At 39.4% G+C, this 24,453-nt stretch overlaps 1 protein-coding gene and 1 long non-coding RNA gene across 22 annotated transcripts in view; one reads left to right on the forward strand and one right to left on the reverse strand.

Annotated features, from left to right (window-relative positions):
• LOC145516665 (uncharacterized) overlaps positions 1-24,453 on the reverse strand; it is a 207,836-nt gene that overhangs the window by 141,449 nt on the left and 41,934 nt on the right. The window lies entirely within an intron of this gene.
• The window catches only part of LOC145516659 (uncharacterized), a 165,957-nt gene that overhangs the window by 73,047 nt on the left and 68,457 nt on the right, over positions 1-24,453 (forward strand). The window contains exon 7 of one of the 21 annotated variants that reach the window (XR_014061615.1): positions 2,438-2,904. The exons of the other annotated variants lie outside the window; for them this stretch is intronic. The gene's annotated coding sequence lies outside the window, so the exon portion shown is untranslated. Of the gene's footprint in view, positions 1-2,437; positions 2,905-24,453 lie in introns of those variants that run through there. 21 annotated transcript variants of the gene reach the window in all.

The raw sequence follows: 24,453 nt of genomic DNA on the forward strand, positions 1-24,453 counted from the left end.
AAACTCATGTCCATTGAGTCGGTGATGCCATCCAACCATCTCATCCTCTGTCGTCCCCTTCTCCTCCTGCCTGCAATCTCTCCCAGCATCAGGGTCTTTTCAAATGAGTCAGTTCTTCACATCAGGTGGCCAAAGTATTGGAGTTTCAGCTTCAGCATCAGTCCTTCCAAAGAATATTCAGGACTGATTTCCTTTAGGATTGTCTGGTTGGATCTCCTTGCAGTCCAAGGGACATAGGAATACCTCAAGGCAAAAGATAGGCCAACTGTTTCTTATTTCCCTTCTAAGAGTCAGCCTTTCCTCAGAAAACTCCTGGAAGAAAACTCTCACAACTTAACTGGTCAGATCTAGGTTACATGTTCACCTTTAAATGGATTATTGCCAAGGGAATTGAACCAGACAGGCATGACTTGTTTCTATCAATCAGGATTTACCCATAGAGTTGGGAAGAAAGGGCCACATTTCACTGAATAATGGTGACGAGGCATGAACACCCTGATATCACTGTCTTTTGCCAGCCAGGGTAAGAGCTAAAAAATAATTTAGGGTAGGCAACGGGGGGGTGCTGCAGTAACAAAAACCCTTTTGGCTTTCATATTTTTTCTCCCTATAGATAATCCATATAGAAAACTATTTTTCAGCAGATACTTTTCAAGTACTTGACAAGAAATTGTAGTCTGTACTCAGTACACACTGGTGCATAAGAGAAAAACAACTCCCTCCCTTTTCCCCCAGAGTATACAGTTAAGTGGGGAATATATAAACAAATAGGTAATTTTAATTCCAAGAGGAGATAAGTATTGGGTTGGCCAAAACATTCGTTCAGGTTTTCTGTAAGATGTTAGGAAGCCCAGCCTGGCGCTCTGTGAAAACCTAGAAGGGTAAAACAGAGGACAGGGAGGGAGGCAACGTATATATAATTATGATGTATTCACACTGAATTTGCATTGATGTACAGCAGAGACCACAATATTGTAAACTAATTATCCTCCAATTTAAAAAAAAAAAATGGAAAAACCTGTACAAACTTTCTATGAAAGCATTCAGTTGTAGGAAGATTTCCTAAAGGAAAGATAAGTTCATGCCTAAAGGCTTCTCACTGATGACCTTGGTGATGCTCGTGTGCTTAATTTCCTTTGTATATTGCAGGAAATGAGAGGCAAACATAGGCTACCGAGAATGTTTGACGCAATGGACAGTCTGGAACTGTACTGTACTATCCAATACACAAGAATGTGGTTATTTAAATTTCTGTGTATATTTATTAAAATTTTAAAGGAAAATTTTACAGATTTCAAATGCTCTTGAAGGTCTAGACCTTCAAGGAAGGTCAAAAAAAGCCTCAATAAAATGTACACGCATAGCATCTCACATACCACTTTACTCTAGCACTTGTAATACTATGCTGTAATTGCCAATATTTTTCAGCCTCCTCTAAAGAACCGTCAAACCCAATGATGGCTTCCATTATGGATTTTTGTCCTCCTTATACTTGAGGCCCCCCTAGGTACTATTAACTAACAAAATTGTTTTTCTTCCAGATTTAAAATCAACCTCTTTGTTCATTTATTTATTTATTTATTTTTGGTTGCACTGGGTCCTCCTGGCTGCCCTTGGGTTTTCTCTAGTTGCGGTGCATAGGCTTCTCATTGTGGTGGCTTCTCTCGTTGCAGACCACAGGCTCTAGGGCACGCAGGCTTCAGTAGTTGTGGCACAGGGGCTTAGTTGTCTTGTGGCATGTGGAATCTTCCTGGGCCAGGGACTGAACCTGGGTGCCCTGCATTGGCAGGCAGATTCTTAAACCCTGGAGCACCAGGGAAGTCCCAGTCCTTTTGTTCTTTAAGTGTCCATGGACTGGCACTTAACAAAAGGGCAGAGTTGTTGTGACCATGTGACAGAAATCCCAAGGAGGGGTAGGGAAGAAACAATCCTGAGTTCTGTGGAAGATTTCTCTTACGGATACATTTTTGGCAGCTTCACAGATGAGTTAATTATATGTAGGGGCCAGTTTGACGGTCCAAAGAGGCTCTCCTCCAGCTGGGACCCTAGTTGGAGAAGAATATGGTCATCTATTTGCTGCTCTTCACTCCTGAACTCAGAAGGAAAAACCTAACTTACATATATCCTGACAGTGCTGACCAATGTCATAGGTGGGAGAAGGGGTACAGGGAGGGAATTGTTGCTTCTTATCTAAATTAAGTCATTTAAGTTAAAACAGAGTGAAAAGGGAACAAACCAGCTTGAAGGGTCATGGGAACAAACTGGTTGCTTGGTAATGTCTCCATTTACTTTAATTAAGGTTTTTAGATATCATGAGTTTGATTACTTCTTTAGCATTCGGGAAATTTATAGATTATCAAGTTCTCTCATCATCCCTTTTAGTGACCCAGAGCAGGAAATGATAGAATTAAATAATTTCATAAATGTGTCTTCACAGCTGCTTAGCTCAAAAGAATGTTCAAATGAAGATGCAAATGAGGAAGATTAAAAAGTGACAACATCTTTTGATCAGAGAAGCTAGCAGCTTAAAAACCTGAGCCAAATGACAAGTGTTAAATGAAAGTTATACAAATATCTGCAGGAAATGGGCAAAGGATGAGGAAGCCGTGCTGTGGAAAGTGGGATGTAGGACCCAGTGGATAAGCCTCCATGGAAGTCTCTAGCACATACACATCTGCTAGACTTCTGGCCTACGAGAGTCAGGAAAACAGTCAAAGAAGGAGAAAGAGAGAGAAAATAACTGAGTAGGCAGACTGCCAGCAGACAGAAAGAATAAAATGGTCTGTTGGGCACTCTATTTGCCACAAATCTCAGGGGTTCAAATGAATAGCTGATGCATAGAAGTACCAAAACAAAAATAGGAATGGAAATAATAAATAACGGAAATAAAGAAAAAAAAAGAAATAGAAGCCCTATTTTTATTAATTTTCTTTAGTTGTTGGTGACCAAAATTAAAACCAGGTGGAAAAAAATAACTATTACATTCAGGGTCATGTTGGCATATTTCACACTCAGTGGATCATGTGGCCCATATAATCTGAAAAACAACTCTGGCTGCAGGACACTGGAAAGGTGATCTCGGGGGTCATGAATCCCCTTGTTGGTAAAGAATGCTGCCCCAGGCAGCCTTACACCTCTCTCTGCATTTTCTCCTGTTTAAATGAACTCAGCTAACCATTGTCCTATGATGGAACATATATCTTTGTTAGATAAAAAGTTTACCCATAAACTGAAATAATAACACTGATAGAAATGGAGGCTGCCAAGGCACATATGCAAAAACTACAATCATCTGAAGCTAGGATAACCTGGGGGTGTGTTTGTTTTGGCTCACAGTCCATCTGCAGGCTGCCTGAGGTCGCCAACTACATTTCTGTCAACAGTAAGAAACTACTATAACAAAGTCCGTGTTGAGCAGGAAGTGTGACCACAGTGAGGGACACTAAGGAAGTGCTGTGTTTATAATGCCTTCTGAAAGAGTGTCCCGGGCCCATTAGTGACACCAGGAAAATTCCCACTCCATCCCTGCCTTCCCCTGCACAGCCCAGAGAGGCAGGCAGACCTGCCTGTGGAACTCTTCTTCTTGCAGGCTCATTAACGTCCTCAAAGCACTTTCAGAGTTTGATTGTGGTCAGCAACCCCTCTTTTGTTGTTGTTGTTCAATCGCTAAGTTGTGTCTGACTCTTAGCAATCCCATGGACCACAGCATGCCAGGCTCCTCTGTCCTCCACTATGTCCCAGAGTCTGCTCAAATTCATGTCCATTGAGTTAGTGATGCTATGTAACTATCTAACCCCCTTTTTGCTGCCTTCTTAATCTTCTCTCTCTTATGTTTAAATTTCTTGATTGCTGACTCATGTTTTCTCTTTTCAGTTCTTACACCAGACAGGCACCTATATTTGCACTGGATGTGTGATGATGTCCATGTGTTAATATAACACTATCAAATAATATACAAATCAAGCTAAAGGGAGAAAGTCTCCCTGAACACCGGCTGCCTTCTTCCTGCTTCCAGAACATTCCTTGACGTCAGAGCTTCCAGGCCTCTGGCCATCAGGAACATGTGACTCTCAACCACTCCACCCATCTCTTCCACTTCTTTCCACAGTGACAGCACTGCCCTGGTGAAGTCTGTGGACAGAACTAAAAGGATGGAGTGGTCTTTGCCCTCAAGATCACCCTGACACAAAGTGTCACATCTGCACAGGGTCAGCCTGACTTGTAGGTGAGCAGAGTCATTTGACAACTTAGACCATGGGCTTTACATGTGTTCCCTATTTTCCTCCTTCAACAGCCCTGCATTGTTGGTTAGTTTCTCTCCTTTGCAGATGTGGAAACTTAGGCCCACATACCATGTGACTTGCCTGAGTTCACATAACCAATATCTGCAATATCTGGTAGAGGTGGGATCTGGACCTTTGGATTACATTCTAACAGTGTAGACACCCATGCTTTTTTTAGTATAGTTGCTTTACAATGTTATGTTAGTTCCTGCTATATAATAGAGTGAATCAGCTATATGTATACATATATCCCCTCTTTCTTGGACCTACCTCCCACCACCTCCCCCATTCAACCACTCTAGGTCATGACAGAGCACCAAGCTGAGCTCCCTGTGCTGTATAGCAGCTTCCCACTAGCTACCTATTTTACACATGGTGTGTATATATATCAATGCTACTCTCTCAATTTGTCTCACCCTCTCCTTCCTGCCCTATGTCCACGTGTCCATTCTCTACGTCTGAGTCTCTATTCCTGCCCTGCAAGCAGACTCATTGGCGCTGCCTTTCTAGATTCCATGAAGTGAAGTGAAAGTCACCCAGTTGTGTCCAACTCTTTGCGACTCCATGGACTGCATAGTCCATGGAGTTCTCCAGGCCAGAATACTAGAGTGGGTAGCCATTCCCTTCTCCAGGGGATTCTCCCAACCCAGGGATCAAACCTAGGTCTCCTGCATGCAACCAGATTCTTTACCAGCTGAGCCACTAGGGAAACCCCATATACATGTGTTAATATATGATATTTGTTTTTCTCTTTCTGACTTACTTCACTCTATATGTCAGACCCTAGGTCCATCCACATCACTAAAAATGACTCAGTTTTGTTCCTTTTTAACTTACGCTCTTTAAAGCAGAGCTTTTCACTGTGCAGATGAATGGCTGAAGGCTCTGTTAAAACACAGACTCTGGCTCAGTAGGTCTTGGGGGTGGGAGTCAAGAATGTTCATTGGTGGTGTCTCCTGGGTGAAGAATGGATGGCCCTGGCACCACCTTTTCAATACCAAAGTTTTAAAGAAACAAATTAGGCCTGAAACTGGGTAACCTCTGAGTGTGAATTGCTCAGTAATTATCTCAGAAATTTTGTACAAGGATCTGGATGCAGGGACCACTTTTAACTCTCTGGGAAATGTTGTCTCTCCCAGTAGTCCTCTCCCAGGGGGCCACAGAGAAACAAACTTACCTTCTGGTCATCTTGTAAAAACTCAGTCCTAAGATAAAGACTGGGGCAGGGACCTAATAGGAGAAGAATTCTGGTGTGTTTCTCTCAATATGAATCCTACCGCCCAGAAAAGGATACAAAAGAAAACTTATCAATCATTGAATAATGTAGGTTGTTGTATTTGAAGGTCAATAGACAATTCCCTACAAGAAGAAACACAACCATCACACTTTAGGTTTGCAAAGAAGCAATAGAACCCTAGCCATATTCACATCTCTAACTCTAAAATACAACATTTAAAAGCAAGAGTTCTTTTTTAATTCACTGGTCAACACTGAAGAAACTGAAAGAAATTGAAGAAATTCTTCAGTCTTCTCGTCCACAAATGGAGACAATAATGGTATTTGCCGTAAGGGTTGTTATTCACATCAATAAGGTGACATATTTAAAGCATCTAAGAGAGCACTAGTATCATTTTAGCTTTTTCAACAGAGACCAAATATATTAAAGCATCAAATGTTCAAACAGGGAAAAAAAATCTATTACAAACTTATTTGATTTTATTTGGAATCTTTAACACAGGCTACTGTTATTATTACGAGGCTTATTTACCTTACAGTGAACTAATTCCTCACCTTGGTCTAAAAACTTTAGGATCTGAATGTCCATCTCATACAAGGAAACTATCTTGATGTTAAATGCTACTTTCACTATTTCTAAGAACACAGAGATTCACAATAGACTAGAATTTCTCTTGTATGTCAGGCAAGATGAAAACAAAGTAACATCTTTCAAGTACAAACAGGATCAACTTCATAACTACAGTAAAAACCAACAGCACTTAAGACTAGATGTATGAAAACTTTGCCTAAAATAATTTCAGTAGCGTAAGTATTTTCATCTTATTTTACCTTTTCAAGTTCTCCCATCATGATTCAATTCTCACTTGCCATATTTAGCACATAGAGAGCTCCTTTTAAGAATACTATAAAAGCAGTTTTGTGATATAGTAAATGTTTCAAACCAAGGAAAGCCTTGAAAATGTGAGCATTTATTTTCTCCATTGAAATCTAAAATACCAAATAGATGCAAACACATGCACACTTAACCCAATTTTTTTCCCCAAGGAAACACTAAGAAAAATGTGTGTAGTTCTACATAAAAATGTTTGCTGCAAGGGAAATCTTTAAGCTAAAAAAAAAGGCAAGATAAAAGCAATTTATTATTATGCTGCCCAACATTACTATATGAGATTACTACAGTGATGAAAGATGTTGTCATAATACATGCAGCCAAGTAAGCTGAATTCAAGTATTGTTGGGAGTTTTCCATTCCTTCTTCTAATGCACAGTCCTGTCAGTCTGAAGCCTCAGGGGACGTACAGAATATAATTACCAAGGTTCATGATAAGGAATGAACCCAACCAATAGGCAGAGACCAATTTTAAAATGCCAGCCAGTCTTCAATGTCTTTCCTGAAACGTGTCTTCTGCACACTACTCTTCATTTTACAATGAAGAAAACACTGCCAGGTCTATGTTCTACCTTCTGGTGGAATTTCCTATCAGGTTTAATGTTGACATGGAAACTAGTTTATTGCAGGGAGTTGACAAGTGTAACTATTCCAGTCCAGTGAAGATCTTACCCAGGTGCCTGGAATATGAGTTTTGCTGAATTTATCTCAGGCCTGCACTGGGCTGTCCCAAACCTGAATGCAGCCTGGGGCAGGGATAGCAGGTAAGAGTAGGGCTCAGTGCATTCTCCATCCCCTTTGGCTTTGCCACCAAAGCTGCCAGCTGGCAGAGGTCTCCTGGCTTCAGTATCAAGGGCAGTGCTTGTATGATGGACAGTTGGCAGGTGACATGAAGTGCCATGGCATTTCATTGCAACTAGATCAATAAACTCTGCTCACACCAACATTAATTTAGTTTGAATGACTGCATCAGTTATTAAAAAGTTCCAGTTTATAAAAATTTAATATCTCAGAAGGTTTAGTTTTATATATTCATAATTTTTTATCTTCTAGTTCTGAAATCAAATAGAAAAGTCAGATGATTCCACTGGGGTGAAGTACAGCCAATGCTGTTCTTTTTGCTCAGCACTCGCAGGGGCGTCATGGGTTCTCAGTTTCAAGCTCAATTTAACTGAGCCTTTTGGGCTCTAAGTTTCATTTACTCCGGGCCAAACAAAACTTCCTCGTGGCAAAAAATAAAATAAAATAAAATAAAAGAAGAAAAAAACCTCAGTGAAGGCAGAATATCTACATGAAGATTTCTGAATATTAAGAAGTTTCCAATAAAACAATGTCTTCATGCAACATGTTAATATAACACATATGGGGCTGATTAGAATTGAGAATGGATTTCTAAAACTCTTTGGCCTAAATACCTTCTATTGAGCCTATAATCGGACTGCCTCCACATCATAACTAACTTTTCTCCATTCTCATTTTCCTCTCATTCTCTTCATATTACCGATCTATGAACATCTGCTAGGCCCCAAACAACGCCAATTTATCGAGCCCTAACACACTGTCTGGGATCAGGACCACTTACCAGTTTGAACTCTCTCAAAGTAAAAATGACTAAGGTGGCCCACGGAAGGAGGAATGAATAGAATGAGAGGATAATCAAGCCAGAACAACTCACAAAGGTTTAGTTCAGGAGCTTAAAATCCAAACGCAGGTGACTGAAGGCAAAGAAGCACACACAATGAGTCCAGTTCTTCGCTACTTGTTGACACAAAGCTCCCATTGACTCTCCTGAAGGGCTCAGAAGAGGGCCCGAGGTGTAATGAGTGTGCTGGTATGGTTGGTATGCACCCACCACCCTTTCCTAAGCACACAGTCAAACACATTTAAGAGTTTGTGACATGATCGATGGTCTTCTCTAGTTTTTGACCTGAATCTTAGGTGAACAAGGAATCTAAAAGCATTTTTGAGAACAAAGAGCAAATCTTAATCGTTAAGTGGCTTTCTCTTTCATGGTAAGAAAAGCATCCTTAGATTCTTAATGAGCAGGCTGCATTTCTTTCCAAGTCTTCTCTCCCTCACCCATGTTCCCTACCATCCATGTCCCCTGCTCCATTCAACAAAAACAAGGAGACAGCTGGGGAAGAAGCAGAGAATTTTCTGATGTCCCAAATGGTACGCACTACATGTCTGGATTAAAAAGGTCCCAGAGCTTGGGCAACAGGCTGTATCTTGCCAGGTGGAATTGGCTAATAGGGACCCGATTGTTTCCAGCTATCAATACACTACACAAAATGCACAATACTCCTTTCAGGTATTGGACGAAGAGTCCACCAGAGTCAGATGTAACTTGGAAACGTAAAATGAGTCTCAATACTGTATAGCACAGGGAACTCAGCTCGGTGCTCTGTGGTGACCTAGATGGGTAGGATGAGAGGAGGGAGTGTCTAAGAAAAAGGGGATATATGTATACATATAGCTGATTCAATTTGTTGTACAGCAGAAACTAACACAACATTGTAAAACTACTATACCCACATAAAAATAATAATAGTACTTAAAAACAAAGAGAGAAACCATCTTTACCGTGAAAGACAAAAAACAAACAAACAAGTATGAATAAGAAAAAGACTAGATGGCAAATCCACAAACATAATTTAAATTCAGGCATGTCAAATGAAGAAAGACAAAAATTGGTATGAAAAAGTACAGGCAGAGTGATTTTTCTGAGGCCTGACAGAAATTCTAAAAGCAGATCCTGGCTTTTCAGAGGGTTTTTATTTATTAATTTTGTTATGTTTTAGCTTTGGCCAAACATATGGGAAGGGTTTAACTACCAGGGCTGCAAACAAAGATGTGTTGCTCCACTCGGTGAAATGCCAAGTCTACAGATAATATAGAGCTCTGCATTTTTTCATTTATGTTAAACAATTACTCTTCCATTCTTGACTTATTTATTACAAACAATCGTTTTCATTTTCTTCAGCTGTCAGAGCCATTTAATAATAAGATTTGATCTACTCTATGTTTTCAGTAGAAAATATTCAGCAAAGCTTAAAGATTATGAGCTGATTATGCAAACCAAGGGAAAAAACATATTGGGGAAGAGACAATGATGATAAAAGTTTTACAAGTATATACTTTCTGGATTTATAGTCTACTGGAACCTCTATAAAAAGATTTTAAAGCACCTCCAATCTCAAGGTTAAAAACAATATAGGCAATTAACCTTGAGATGGCAGATTTATTGCCTGGTTCCCTTGCAATTAGGCTTTCAGACCACTTAGATTCCATTTTAGCACATTCTAGAACAGTCAGTATCTCTCTAGCCTGCTACCTGTAGGATGACTTACAGGTTGGTGATTATCAAGGTATGGTCTCAGAACCAGCAGCATTAGCCTCACCTGGGAACTTATTACAAATGCCGATTTTCACACACATTTCTCCTCTTTCTGAATCAGACTTTAGAGTTGTTACTCAGTCCTCTGTGTTTCCCAAACCTTCTAAATGACTGTGATGACGTACCTTCAAGTTTAAGAACCATATAGACAATGGAATATTACCCAGCCATAAAATGGAATGAATGTGAGTCAGTCGTGTGAGGCGCATGAACCCAGAGCCTGATGTACAGAGTGAAGCAAGTCAGAAAGAGAAAAACAAATATTGCATATTAAGGTGTATATGTAGAATCTAGAAAAATAGTAATGATGCACCTATTTTCAGGGAAGGAATGGAGACATAGAGAAGGGACTTGTGGACACAGCGGGGAAAGGATAGGGAAGGACAAATGAGAAAACGGCACTGACATGTGTACACTATAGTGTGTAAAAGAGATAGCTAATGGGAAGCTACTGGATAACACAGGGAGCCCAGCCTGGTGCTCTTGTGATAATCTAGAGGGGTGGGATGGGAGGGGACAGGGAGGCTCAAGAAGGAGGGGACACATACATAATTATGACTGATTCACGTTGTATGGCAGAAACCAATACATCATTGCAAAGTAGTTATCCTCCAATTAAAAAATAAAGTTATTTAAAAAAAAAGAAACATTGATTCAAACAGGAAGTATGGAAACTTTGCAAGCTAAGGAATAGGAACAAAGCAAAATGTGAAAAAAAGACATGGATTAAGAAAGATGAAATGAAAAAATAGAGTACTACAAAAGAAAGAGAACATAAAGAGCTTTATATTTTATGAAAAAGAAAAGAACAACAAATCCCTTGTTTTTACTTCCATGACCTCAGTACCCTAGGTTATTTAGCTAGCTTTGAAGAAATAAGATTCACTTTTTCTTAGAGACCAAAAATTTCATTTTTTCTATTAATGCAAACCTAAACAACATTGATTCCAAATTGATATGATCAGAGACGATATTTTTAAATCAATTGCTATGAATGAGAACACCTGTTATTTGATTGTATCTAAGAACCAAATTGTTTAAAATAATATACATGTCCTATGTTCTTAGAAAATGGATATATCAAGGAATCTTCAGTCTGGTAAAGTGAACTAAGAATAGTCTGGAGTGATCTGAGATTTCCCTGTTACTACAGAGCTTTAAAAATGTTATAAAGCTTTTCTCCAGGCCTGGTGTTTATTTATTTGAGAACAATATGCATGGTAAGAGCAGAGGGAGATCATCCCAAATTTTACCTCTAAGTCTGTCTAGCACTCAAAAGCTATCCAGCCATATATGATGCAGTCGCCAGACCAACCAGGTCTCATTGTGAACAGTGGCGGTTACTATTTACTCACAGACCTGGGATCCCCAGATAATCCATTATGTCTCATCACTGCTGCTGCTGCTGCTAAGTCGCTTCAGTTGTGTCTGACTCTGTGCGACCCCATAGATGGCAGCCCACCAGGCTCCGCCGTCCCTGGGATTCTCCAGGCAAGAATACTGGAGTGGGTTGCCATTTCCTTCTCCAGTGCATGAAAGGGAAAAGTGAAAGTGAGGTCGCTCAGTCGTGTCCGACTCTTACTCAATTCATGTATTGCCCAGCAATTCCCTTATTATTCATTCAGAAAGTTCTTTTCTGCCTCATTCAATTTTCTCCTAATTGTTAAGTATACACAGATGAATAAGATATGGTGGCCAAGGCTCAATACATCTAGTCTTGTGATAAACTTCATGTTCGTATCATTGTCCATTTCCTTACCTACATCTCACTAGAGAGGAAAACTTTTTGCAGTGCAGTTCTGATCCCTTGGCTTTGGGGTATAGCCTGGCACAAATCTGAAAAGCTATGTAGGCTGAAGCATAGAAAGCCACTAGCCGGATGGTACAGAATTTTGAAGATCTTCAGGTTTCCACTTGCTATCTTTACCTCTAAAAAGCCTTCCCTTATCCCATAAATCTGGTATCAATAATAGTCTCTCTGCTGCTGGTGCTGCTAAGTCGCTTCAGTCGTGTCCGACTCTGTGCGACCTCATAGACGGCAGCCCGCCAGGCTCCTCCATTCCTGGGATTCTCCAGGCAAGAATACTGGAGTGGGTTGCCATTTCCTTCTCCAACACATGCACGCATGCTAAGTCGCTTCAGTTGTGTACGACTCTGTACGACCCTATGGACAGCAACCCACCAGGCTCCTCTGTCCACAGGATTCTCTAGGCAAGAATACTGGAGTGGGTTGCCATTTCCATCTCCCAATGGTCTCTCTACATGGTCCTATATATATATGTGTATGTATGTATTTATGTGTGTGTGTGTGTGTGTATGCGTGCTCAGTCATGTCTGATTCTTTGTGACCCCATGGACTGTAGCCCACCAGCCTCCTCTGTCCATGGGATTTCCCAAGCAAGAATACTGGAGTGGGTTGCCATTTCCTCCTCCAGGGGATTATCCCAATCCAGGGATCGAACCCAAGTCTCCTGTGTCTCCTGCATTGGCAGGCGGATTCTTTACCACTGCACCATCTGGGAAGCTCCAGAGAGGCAGTTCTGGACGTTATATTCCATGAGCCCAATTAACTAAATCAACTAAACTGTAAGTTCTTTCAGTACCAAGTTGTGTTTACAATGATGCAGTTACAAGTAGCCTTAATTGCAAGATCTTTGCTCATATAGTTAAGTGAATAAGTGGGTGAGTATATAAATACATAGTAAGCTGCATTGTGGTTCAGAAAGCTTCTTTAAAATTGGGCTTAAACAGGCCATTTAACCTGACAGCAAACTTCCATAGTGTTTTCCTAAATGGCTATATTATTGAACTTTATCATCAGCATTGTATATTTCCAGTTGTTCTACATCAACACCAGGACTTAGCATTTGGGGTCTTTTTAATTTTAGTAGTTTCAGAATGTATGTAGAGGTATCACACTGTAGTTTTAATTTACATTTTACTTATTAACTAACAATGCTGAGCATCTTGTATTTTTTAACCATTCATACATATTCACTGGTGGAGTATTTAATTCTTTTGCTTTTCCTTTTATTTTTTTTTTCTTTTTTCTTGTCAGTTGTTGGATTTCTAGTTACTGAGTTATAAATGTTCTTTACCTACTCCGGATTCAAATCCTTTATCAAATACATGTTTTGTAAGTATTTTCTCCCATTCCACGTCTGGCCTTTTCATTTTCTTAATGGTGATCCTTGGAGAGCAAAACTTCTTAATTTGATGAAGTCCAACATACCATTTTTGCTTTTATGTACAAGTTCTTTGAGTAGATCTAAAAAATCTTGTCACCCAAGATGACAAATGTTTCCTTCTAGAAATTTTATAGTTGTGGCTCCTACAAGTAAGTCTATGATTCTTCTCTGTGACCTAAGACTTCTTTGTCTAACTTAAGGTCATAAAATTTTTCTCCTATTTCTTTCTGTCTTTTGTGGCTTGGGCTTATACATTTAGTTATATGATCCAAACTGAGTTAACTTTTGTATATAGTGTGAGGTAAGATTTGAGGCCCATGTTTCTGCTATGGATGATTTGTTCCAGCCTCATCTGATGAAAAGATTCTTCTCCAGTCTACTGAATTACCGTGGAAACTGAGCTTCTAGACTTAAATTTATATATCAACCTTTATACCCTATTTTTGTAAATGCATGGTAATTCTTGAAATCAAGTAATTCAAGTCCTTCAGTTTTGCTTGTTTTTCACCATGTTGGTTATTCTAGGCCCTTTGCATTTAAGTTGTTATTGTATATTTGAATTTTTGGCAACTTCACTAATGAAAGGAATTACAACTATATTTTCTTCATGAGAAGAATTTTGACTACAAATTCAATGATATAAAGCTATTTCTGTTACTTCTTTCTCTGTGGTTAAGCTTGTATCTGTCTTTCAAGGAATTTGTCTATTTCATTACATGTCACAATCAGCATAAACTTGTTACAACATTTCCTCATTTTTTTTTTTTTTTATCATTTGTAGGGTCTATACTTATGTCCTAAGCTTCATTTCTTATATTGGTAACTTGTGGTTTTTCCTTTTCTAGATTAATCTTGTTAAACATTTAGCAATTTTAATAATCTCTGTAAAGAACTTTTTAGTTATTTTTAACTTTTTGCTTTTCCATAGTCTATTTCACTGGTTCCTTATCTTTACTGTTTCCTTCCTACTTCTTACTTTGAGCTTAATCTGATATTTTTCCCCTTAAATAGAAGCTTAAATCATTCATTTTAGGCCATTTTCTTTTCTTAAGTTTCTGATATGAGGCTTTATCATTTTCATCAAATCGGGAAAATTTTTATCATTTGTTCAATTATTACTTGACTCACCATCTTTGCATCCAATTAAACATATATTATACCACTGAATATTATCCAGTGGATCACTGAGACTTTATTTTTTAACATACCATACTTTAATTTTGAATTTTTCCTGTTGCTGTGACTTCAATTCCACTGGCATTTTTATTTCCAGTGTGGAATCTGCTACAATTTCCATTTACGGTATTTTTTCATTTCAGATATTGTGCTTTTGATCTCTACTAGTTATATTTGTATTATTTTTAATATTTTCCATTTCTCTCTTCATCATCTTCATAATGAAGAACATGTTACCTTTTATCTTGTGCATAAGAGGCATATTTTCTTTTCTGTTAATTTCTTCACTCTATAATTTCTGGATGTTTTATTGAATAATTTCCTGATGGTTATGTGTTATAGTTTCTGATTTTTCAAATTTTTAATGATTTTCTGGAGACAGCTTTTCTGCTTTTGAGCAATTAATTTTGTTGTATTTCTTTAAAGAGCACTGGAACTTCTCTAGCAGATAATTAAGTTAATTGTGGGCTAGTTTGATCCATTTGTTAAATGCCTAGAGTAGTTTTATTTGAGTGCTAATTTAGCCCCACTTCTTTTTTAAATAATATTTATTTATTTGGCTGTGCCAGGTCTTAGTTGCTTCATGCAGGATCTAGTTCCCTGAGCGGGGATTGAACCCAGGCCCCTGTATTGGAAGCACAGAGACTTAGCCACTGGACCATCAGGGAAGTCCTGTAGCCCACTTCTAAGTTACACCTTTGCTAGGATGTCTACTGAATGCCCCAGGTCTCTTTACTTGGATTCAGTTAGAAGGAACATAATTTCCAGACCTGTGTCACCATTTGTCTTACAGCCCCAAGTAATAGTTACGTCTTTGGAAAGTTGTTTTTATCTGGCCTTGTGGAGTTTCCACCCAGGTACTTGCAAACCATATTCAACAGGTCTCAAGGGGTCTCATGCATACTTCAGGACCTCTTTCTCTGAATAGCTCTCTCCTCCCAGTACTGCACCTTGAAAATTCTAGACATTTGGGACTTCTGAAACCTAGTGTCCATCTCCTCAACTCTGCAAGACTGCTGGATTCCACTTGGATCCCTGCTCCCTGCGCTATGGTATCATACACAACTGAGCAACTAAACAATGAAGTGCTACGAGTTTTCTCCAGGCAAAAAGCACTCATTTCATTTACAATCAGAAATATCATACGTATAAACATTGATATCTGCTCACAAAGACAATTGATCTTTTTAATCATAATAAACAGCATGCATAAAATTCAGTGGTATCAAAGGTGGTTTTTTGTGGAGGGGTGGTTTTCTTTGTGTAGGGGAGGTAGAGTAGAGGGCATAGGGATTCTGTGAGAACTCTGCCATAACTTTGGAAACCAGTAGATGATTTTCTGAAACTTTGTTTCTCAGCTTTCTGATAAACTAAGTTTTCACAAATAAGCTTAACCTTGCTTCAGTCGCTGTTAAGGAATGCAAATAAAACATTAATAAGGCACTTTTCCTGATGTATCTAGGGCAGTGAGTATTAACTTTCTTCCAGTGATAGGGAATCTGTGGCACAGAGCATTAAAAGACTTGTCAAAAGTCACACAGCCAATACATTGTCTGAGTCAAGAACAATCCCAGATATTAATTTTTATCCATGCATTTAAAATACTTATGGGCTATAATCCACAAGTGGAAAAAAATTCAGAATATATTATTTTGCTGGAAGGCTTCTTTTTCATTTAAAAAGAAATCAGGATTTTTTATTAATATATCTTCTTGATGCCAATGACTGTGTCTAAAATTCAGCCTTCAGAATTTGACACTTACATAGAATTCTGAATTACTAAAATACCTATCATCTTAATTGTTAAAGTAAAACAATATTACCCAAATCTTTTCTGGTCTCACCAGCTTGTGAGAAAAATGAAGTGTTGACCTTAATCTGGATTTCCCTGATTTACCTCTGAGACCTGACAATTGATTACAGGATCTCAGACCACCACTGAGGTGTCTCCAAGTATCCTGGGAGTCCCTAGAGGCTCCTCACATGTGAGTGTCAGAGTCAGATTCAGCTCTGAGTATAGGAGAGAAAGCAGACACCACCTGTCCTCCAGTTCCCTGTCTTTCCTGTCATTTGGAGAGGGTAAGAGCACCACCCTCTCTCCAAACTTCTTCCATGAGTGCACACGTGCACACACACACACACACACATTACATATCAGATCATGAAAAAAGCCCTTTTGGGAGAGAGAGATCTTTGCATTCACTTAAATTGACCACTCAGCTACAAATACTTTAAGTCAATGGCTTCAAGTCTATCACTTTGACCTAGTATGATCCCATTAGTGACAGTTTCACTATGGAATCACTTCCCAAGTAGGCAAGCATATTTTTTGAATCCCAACACTTAATTCAAGCCTCCTTCCCAGAGATCCTGATATACCATTTCTTCTACTTAACTAGGGCTTCCCATATGGCTACTTTGATCCATTTGTTAAATGGTTTTAAACCATTTGGCATAAGGCCTAGAGTAGTTTTATCTGAGTGCTAATTTAGCCCTACTTCTTTTTAAAATAATATTTATTTATTTGGCTGTGCTAGGTCTTAGTTGCTGCACATGGGATCTAGTTCCATGACCAGGGATTGAACCAGGGCCCCTGTATTGGGAGCACAGAGACTTAACTGGACCAGTGGCTCAGTGGAAAGGAATCTTCCTACCAACGCTGGAGACACAGGAGGAAGATCCCCTGGAGGAGGAAATGGCAACCCACTCCAGTATTCTTGCCTGGAACATCCCATGGACAGAGAAGCCTGGTGGGCTACAGCCCATGGGGTTGCAAAGAGTCTGACATGACTTAGTGACTGAGCACCCATGCTACTTCTCTCTGTATCCCCATTATTGATAACTGCTGCTCTAAATGATTGCCATGGCTAAGGACTAAACATAAAAAACTGTCGATGGCAGGGAAAGCAATTCAAAGCTTCCACTCATTCATTATAATTCCATATATTCTTCTACTGTTAGACTATAAAGTATAAAATTATTCCAGTACAGAGTAGAACTGAAAAAGAATGGTTTAATTCAACCTTTGGCTTCGATGCTCAAATCAGGAACAAAGCCCGTGTTCGACACACAGAAGTCTTTTGGTTTCATGAGGCTCAAGCTCAGGAAGGAAACACACTTAGATTTACAGCATAGCCCTTTGGTGGGATTACCCAACAAAATGCCAATGAGTGCCAGAATCCAGCATAAACTAACAGATTCCGGATTACTAAAATGTCACCCCCACCTAGTCAGGTTTTAATGGCTCTGGAGACATTAGATTGGGTTAATAATCCCTTAGGTAATCAAATTATGGATCACTTTACAATGAAGTAACAGGTTATATGACTTACTAAATGATTACAAGAAGTTTGTTTGAAAACACAATAACTTTCTTGTGAGAGATAATTTGCCTAGAAATCTGATTACTCATAATTATTAATAATTTTTAAAAGTCAATAATACATTTTAATCATTATAAGTTTTCTTAATATCCATCTGTGATTATAAATATTTAAATTTTCACAGTGTTTGGATTTCATGCATCACGTATTTTTAAGTAGATTCAGTCAATGTTTTCAAATGCTGATACCTGTAATCAACTTAAAGTCTTAGAATAGCTCTTGATTATCCTTCAAAATTAAACTATACATTAATCTTTAATTTTCAAATCTGCAAATAGGTAGATGCATTTTTATGAATTACTAGTATTCTGTCTTTAGCTGCAATATATGTTCATGAAAAATATATTAAGCTGTTCTTAAACAAATACCCTTTCTATCAAACCCTTTAAACCTAATTTTACTGGAATTCTAATAATAGATCAGATAGTCTCTAGCAGCCCATTATGACATTTGATTCTACCATTTATGTTATTTATAAAAGCAACGCATAGCATTTGCAATGGTGCTTCCGTTCAGCAAACCAGAAATGGACACATTCCGTGTGAACTTTATTACTGTAAAAGAGCAATGCTTCCATACATTATGTATAACGATGGTAGTTCATTTAAAAGAAAAACTACAGAATTACTCACCGCTAATTGAGGAAAGTATCTTCTCCAAGACATCAGGTCATTTAAAAAAAAAAATCCCTCAACTCTTTTTTTTAACTATTCAAATCCTAGAATTACTGAGTGTACCTCACAGTGTCCAGACTGCTGTTCCAACCTAGATTTTATAGAAGAATGTGCAGCATGTCAAGTGATTCAGAATGTACACAGACTAAGGAAGAGTAAATACACAGAATCCAGAAGCAACACAATAGACTGACCTTCTCACCAACCTCTTTCCCTCCCCTTTCCTCAATCATGCAAAGTCAAAAAGTAAAAGCATCAGAAGAAATAATAAATGAAAAATGACCCTCCGTAATTGTGGTTTCTCAGTGCCTGATTACCCTCCTATCCCTTCGTATACATCAAAGAGCAAAGGGTAGGGGAGACATAGTAAAGGAGAAGACAGAAAGAAAGAAAAACGAGAGATTATTTACTGGCCGTTTAAGATCTGGTTACCAGCCTGAAAAACAAGAACAGATGTATTTGCATGATTATAAAATAAAATGCCTTTCAAAAAACTTAATCTCTGGGAATATTATGGTATATACATTTGTTTTTAATTCCCCAGGGATAGGCAACAGACTGTGGGATCCTTTGTTTACCCATGGGTATAAGGATGGAAGATTCTTACATACATCTCTGAATGCAGGCTAGTGAATAACATGTGTGAGAACCAAGAGGATTATGGTATTATCCTGCTATTGTTTTCTGCACCGCATCCACTTCAATCTTCAGGAAAATGAAAATAGAAATGGGCCCAGGAGATTATAAACAGGCTGCTGCCACTGAAGTCTGCCCCTGGAAGGTCGATGTAGCTCAGGAAGCAGGTTTGTTTCTTTAGGTTTTATCAAAACCCCTCTATGAATATGAAAAGAATTAGTGGAGGTGAAATCACCCAAAAGGCAATTACTGTCTTCTCTCCCAGAGGAGGAGATTTCAGCCAAGCAGACATAAAATCTCAAGTTTCCATCATAGCTGATGAGTTCAAAGCCATGAGGCAGAGTCCATGGGCTTTGGAAATGTTCGTGGTTAGTGGTAGGTAATAAAGGATATAAGTGCAGCAGCTCAGACCAAATGTGTGTCTGGGGGACAGAAAAGAGCAGAGTGCACCACTGCCTGTGCTGTGTCTCCCCAGGCCGAGTTTCCATTTGGCATGAAAAGAACCTGGATCCGCCCCAGCCGGATCATTCAAAGAACCCTCAAAGTGTTGGGTCCACAGGGCCCACTTCTGCTCTGAACTGGATGACCCTGGGCCAGCTGTCAAAAGCCTGAGCCTCATCAGGTAGCACGAGGCCATCAGGGTCAGATGGAAAAGAAAGCTGACTGGCTCACAGGGGTGCCATCACGTCAGGCAAGGTCGGCTCACTTTTTCCATTCCAAGCCCAAGGCTGGCCTGTAATGGTGATCTGGTAATATTAATAACAACAGGGACAACCAATACCTTTCAGGGAATGGTTTCAAAAGGCTTTCCAAGGTAAGGCTGGTTCTTAATTCCCCAAATGACAGATAAGAAAACTCAAGCAGAAAGAAGGAATGATTAGGCCAGAAGCGCACATGAATCAGGGCATGGCTGAAAGAAAGAGCTGAGGCCCGCCTTTCTGGATGATGTTCTGTCCTCCAGAATTATCTGACCCCCCTGGGCCTGCTGTCTGCACAGACTGACTGCTCTGCCCAGGAGCTGCCCAGACAGGGCAGACTCTCTGCACTGCACATACCGTTTCCAAGTCTTCCTATCCCATCAACTCACCTCCTTATTTAAACAGGTACAGACGTTGTCTGCACTGTTTCTGTTATTTTTTGTAATATGTGTTGAGAAAGTGCTATATCTGCAAAATCAGAATCAGAACAAAATGCAGAGTGAAGAAAATGCACAGGCATGTTTACTTCCCCCAATAGCACAGAAATACACTCATCCCCAAGGTGCAACGACTCACGTTCCCCTGAGTAAGTCAAACAATAATTATTCATTTGCTTGTGATTTATCATTTAAAGTGAGATCAATTTTTCAAACTTTCCTATCAAACTTGTCAGATATAACGACTCTTCTCCATTTTCAGTCTGTGATGGTTCTGGAATCACAAAAATATCTGGGGCTTCTTTTTGAGTGATCAACGAACACTGACTAGGCACTTTAATATTAATATTATAGAAGAGCAGGCAAGGGTGATTAGAGCAGCAAAGCTCTCCTCTTCATGAGTTATGTGACTCTGACAAGGGCCTTAATTTCTCTCCCCGTTTTCTCGTCAGTAAAATGGGAACAAGAAGGACCATCTGGTTTTGATGACTGTCAAGAGGATGAATAAGAAGAGGGCTTAGGACAGGGCCCAGCACATAGTTAGCAATTGCATGCATTATCCTCCACCACAGAGCTTTCACTTGACAGTAGAAAAGAAAAGTTCTACGCAGTGATTCCTGCCCAGGGAGCACTACCAAAATGAATAACTGTAGGCATTTGGCACAGCTTTGGCTAGATGACAGTAGGTAGTAAAGGTAGTTGGGCTTCCCTGGTGGCTCAGACGGTAAAGAATCTGCCTGCAATGCAGGAGACCTGTCGATCCCTGGGTTGGGAAGATCCCCTGGAGGAGGGCATGGCAATCCACTCCAGTATTCTTGTCTGGAGAATCCTGTGGACAGAGGAGCCTGGTGGGCTATGGTTCATAGGGTCACAAAGACTCAGACACAACTGAGCAACTAAGCACAGCACAGTGAAGGCAGTTAAGCAGAACAGTAGTTACAGTAATCAAGAAAGACTTCCTGGAGGAAAGGAATGAAGTTTTCATCAAAATGTGAGAAACTGCTCCCTTTATTTTCTGTGTCATTTACAGTCTCTCTCACATCACATAGTGTTACTCCAGGGAAACACTGCATTCAGAAATAATTACACTTCTGTAACAACAGGAAAAAAAGGACACAAAGCAATTAAGAAACAATCCAAAGGTTATCAACTGATAAAAAAAAAATATGGTTCCTATGTCTCACAAAGCTCTTGGTATTCTAGGATAAGGATGACAGTAACTATTTTTTTTTATTCCTGCTTCTTAGGTGGAGCTAGTGGCAAAGAATCCTTCTGCCAGTGTAGGAGATGTAAGAGACATGGGTTTGATCCCTGGGTTGGGAAGATCCCCTAGAGAAGGAAATGGCAACCCACTCCAGTTTTCTTGCCTGGAAAAATCCCATGGACAGAGGAGCCTGGTGGGCTACAGTTCATTGGCCACAAAGAGTCAGGCACAACCGAGCACTCCTGCAACTATTTTTTTTTTTTTTTTTTTGGAATATAATTGCTTCACAAGGTTGTGTTAGTTTCTGCTATATAACGGAGTGAATCAGTTATATGCGTGTATGCTGCTGCTGCTGCTGCTGCTGCTAAGTCGCTTCAGTCGTGTCCGACTCTGTGCGACCCCATAGACGGCAGCCCACCAGACTCTGCCGTCCCTGGGATTCTCCAGGCAAGAATACTGGAGTGGGTTGCCATTTCCTTCTCCAGTGCATGCAAGGGAAAAGTGAAAGTGAAGTCGCTCAGTCGTGTCCGACTCTTAGCGACCCCATGGACTGTATAGCCTACCAGGCTCCTCCGTCCATGGGATTTTCCAGGCAAGAGTACTGGAGTGGGGTGCCATTGCCTTCTCCAATATGCGTGTATACATATATATATATATCCCCTCCCTATTGAACCTCCCTCCCTCTCCCATCCCACCCACCTAGGTCATCACAGAGCACTGTGCTGAGCTCCCTATGCTATATAGCAGCTTCCTACTAGCTATGTCTTTTACACAGGGTAGTATATTTATATCAAACCTAATCTCTCAATTCAACCCATCCTCTCCTTCCCCTACCTGTGTCTACACCTCTGTTCTCTACGTCTGCATCTCTATTCCTGCCCTGGAACTAGGTTCATCTGTACCATTTTTCTAGATTCCACATATATGCATTAATGTTAAAGAAACAGAATCTCTGCCTTCTTATAACTGTACCTTAATATAGCCTTGGCGTTCTGCTTTATTAACCAAGGTCCTATTCTGCCTATGGGACCCTTGTCTAAGGTCTCCTTTTTTATTTATCAAATATGTTTCTCTTTCCCCCCTACAACAGTCCAAGCATTAGGTGCTAGTTCAGTTCAGTTCAGTTCAGTTCAGTCGCTCAGTCGTGTCCGACTCTTTGCAACCCCATGGACTGCAGCATACCAGGCTTTCCTGTCCATCACCAACTCCTGGAACTTGCTCAAACTCATGTCCATCGAGTCAGTGATGCCATCCAAACCATCTCATCCTCTGTCGTCCCCTTTTCCTCCTGCCTTCAATCTTTCCCAGCATCAGGGTCTTTTCACATCGGGTGGCCAGAGTATTGGAGCTTCAGCTTCAGCATCAGTCCTTCCAAAGAATATTCAGGACTGATTTCCTTTAGGATTGACTGGTTTGATCTCCTTGCTGTCCAAGGGACTCTCAAGGGACTAGGTGCTAGAGTACTCGAATTTTGGGGGAAAAAAAGACATATCCCTTGTCTTTCAAAGTGCTCCTAAACCAGCATATTTTAATTAATATGTTAATTTCTCTAATCATAAATGTCACATAATCACTTTTTAAATTGAAAAAATTTTTTAAAGTATGAAGGAGATTAAAAACAATCATAAATCCATCACATAGAGATAATCATTCTGGTATATTTCCTTCCGGCATTTTTCATATTATAAATAGATAAATATACATGCACATAATTATGACTATCTTGCATGTACAGTTTTAAAATTGGCCTTTTTCATCTATATATAGAGCATTTTTGAAGCCATTAACATTTTCTTTAAATGTATCATTTTTAGTGTTGTATAATATTTCATTTTATGGATAGCCAATATAATAATCATTTCAACATTAAAGATGAAAATAAATCTTCAACTAATGGGAATCACTATGGAAATCACATCCACAGAGATGGTATGCTAGCTAAAGGGATGAAACTTCTGAAAAACATGTCAAACATGACAGCTGACTTTATGCAGTCAACTGTCATGACCTACACAGTATGAGTTGTGTTAAAATAAAGCAGTCCTTTTTATGGCTGAATAATATTCCATAATATATATGTACCACAATTCCTTTATTCATTCACCTGTTGAAGGACATCTATTAATAGGTGTCCTGGATCTTATAAATAGTGCTTCTATGAACGTTGAGGTCCATGTGTCTTTTGGAGTCATGGTTTTCTCAGCATATACGCCCAGTAGTGGGATTGCTGGATCGTGGAACCTCCACACTCTTCTCCCCAGTGACTGTATCTGTTTACACTCCTACCAGCAGTGCAGGAGGGTTCCTTCTTCTCCACACCCTCTCCAGCATTTATTGTTGGTAGCTTTTTGATGATGGCCTTTCTGACTGGTATGAGGAGATACCTCATTGAAGTTTCAATTTACATTTCTCTAATAACTAGTGATGTTGAGCATCTTTTCATGTGTCTCTTGGCCATCTGTATGTCTTCTTTGAAGCGATGTCTATTTAGGTCTTCTGCCCATTTTTTGATTGGGTTGTTTTTTCTCTTATATTGATTTCCACAACTGATTCACATTGTTGTACAGCAGAAACTAACACAACATTGTCAAGCAATTATACTCCAATTTAAAAAACAACATAATAAATAAAGCATTCCCCAGAGTAGGCCAGGACCTCTCATAAGCCCTATGACCTTCTTCCACTATATTCTCATTCTGTTTCCTTTTCCCACAAGACTGGAAAGCTTCACTGGTTAGATTGTTCTCCCATCTTCTGAACTTTTGGCAGGAAGAAGGCCACGTACATGTGAGTAGCTGGGAAAAAACAGTCCAAATCCAACCTAAAGTTCTTAATAACCTCACAACTTCCTTGAATATAAACTAGCTAAAAATATACATAATCCTTAGTGTGTACGCCTGCAACTATATACAACACCCTAACTTACATAACTCAAGGCCTTCCTATTTGTTTGCTTTTCAAATCACTTCCTTTCAGGGATGTGGAATTAAGTGGTTATCCAGAATCAGCAGTGAAACTTGGCAGTGTAGTCACATTTCCACGCCTAAGAAGGCACTCACATTTCTAAGGAGTAGGGATGTAAGAAAGTTTCTTTACAACTAATAAAATTAACATGAGTTTATATACAGTAAAACTTAAAACCAGCATAGCTTTGTGCATCTCTCATAATAAAATGAATGGCCATGATCTTCACATGCACTTTGGTTTCTAGACCATAGTCATGTGGTGATCTGAATTTCTTCATAGATA

This window comes from Giraffa tippelskirchi, chromosome 8 (assembly GCF_054371585.1).
Source record: "Giraffa tippelskirchi isolate mGirTip1 chromosome 8, T2T-mGirTip1v1.2.pri, whole genome shotgun sequence".
In the NCBI taxonomy this organism is placed as follows: domain Eukaryota; kingdom Metazoa; phylum Chordata; class Mammalia; order Artiodactyla; family Giraffidae; genus Giraffa; species Giraffa tippelskirchi.